This window comes from Rhagoletis zephyria, unplaced genomic scaffold (genome assembly GCF_001687245.7).
Source record: "Rhagoletis zephyria isolate East Lansing unplaced genomic scaffold, Rhagoletis_zephyria_1.1 Rzeph_scaffold_16122, whole genome shotgun sequence".
NCBI lineage: Eukaryota > Metazoa > Arthropoda > Insecta > Diptera > Tephritidae > Rhagoletis > Rhagoletis zephyria.
Genome location: NW_016173187.1, coordinates 660 through 1971, shown reverse-complemented (window position 1 = coordinate 1971; position 1312 = coordinate 660).

The following is a 1312-nucleotide window of genomic DNA, read 5'->3' as shown; positions in this document are numbered from 1 at the left end:
GGTAATTTTCAGAAATACGAAAACTGCGATATTTTATTAACTACTGAAGCTTATTCACTCTTGACACGTACAATGATAAGTAGGCGTAGCCCCGCCCACTTGTGATTACATGTGTATGGCTTGGTAACCGCTCCATAGATTTTTCCCAAAGCTAGCGCAGTTGTTGGGCCTTGGTACAACATACTAAACAGCTGGAAATATTTTAAAACCGGACAATAACCACGCCCACATCCCATATAACGGTTAAATCAGTAAATACTGAAGGTAATTTATACAAAATTGATGTTTGCAATATTTCTTTAGAAAAAATACGTTTATGATAAAATTTTGGAAAATGGGCGTGCCACCGCCCACTTATTACCACATGTGTGTATCTCGGTAACCGTTCGTTCGTTGTACCAAACTCGGTTTAATTATTGTGCTTGCCACATAAAAGCAAAGTGTTGAAAATAATTGAAATCGGTCTAAAATTAAGCCCACTTTTTATACAACGGTAAATTTCAGAAACGCTTGAAACTTCAATATTCGAAATTTAAGGACGCTAATTTATTCAAAATTGATACAAACAACAATCCCTTGAAAAGTCGTAATATTAATATGGAATTTAGGAAATTGGGCACACATTATTGTAACTATATAAGTTAATCGAAGATATTTGAAATATTGGAAAACCAACCCTGCTTGCCATGTAGCGGTAGTTTTCGGAAAGGTAAAAAACCTAAATTTCTACTGTTCTCGAATTTAAACTGTTTTTTTTTTTAACTTAGCTTTTTTCCCTTCCTTTGCTTCTAGTTAATAGGTGGAATCACCCCCTTCAAGTTGTAATCTCCGTTTTTCAAACGGCATAAACTGCAGTTAAGGCTTGGTGGAAATGGGCTATTATTTAATTTATAAAATAGATATATGAATTTTAAGAACTATTTCAAAATGTAACCTGTTATTAGCCTGAAAATTGCCACACTTGCAGTATCCAGGGTCTACTACGAGGAGGTTACAGTAATAAAACACCCCAATTTTTAATTTACTTTTTAATAATTTTGTTTTTATTTTTTTAATTTCTTTTTTTGATAATTTAATTAGGGGAAAAAACTCAACAACTTTAATAAAACAAAAAAGCTTTTATTAGTTCCAGTGTAATCATAGTCATCGGTGGTCCAGTATGTCTATATTTTAATTTTTTTAATAAAATCGAGTGATTACATATGTATGTATGTATGAAAAATTTAGAACTTCTCTATCTCTGTGGATGTTAAGGGAACCTGAACCTTTTAATCTTTGTGGTCCAGTTTTACTTCGTAAATATGATTTAAGC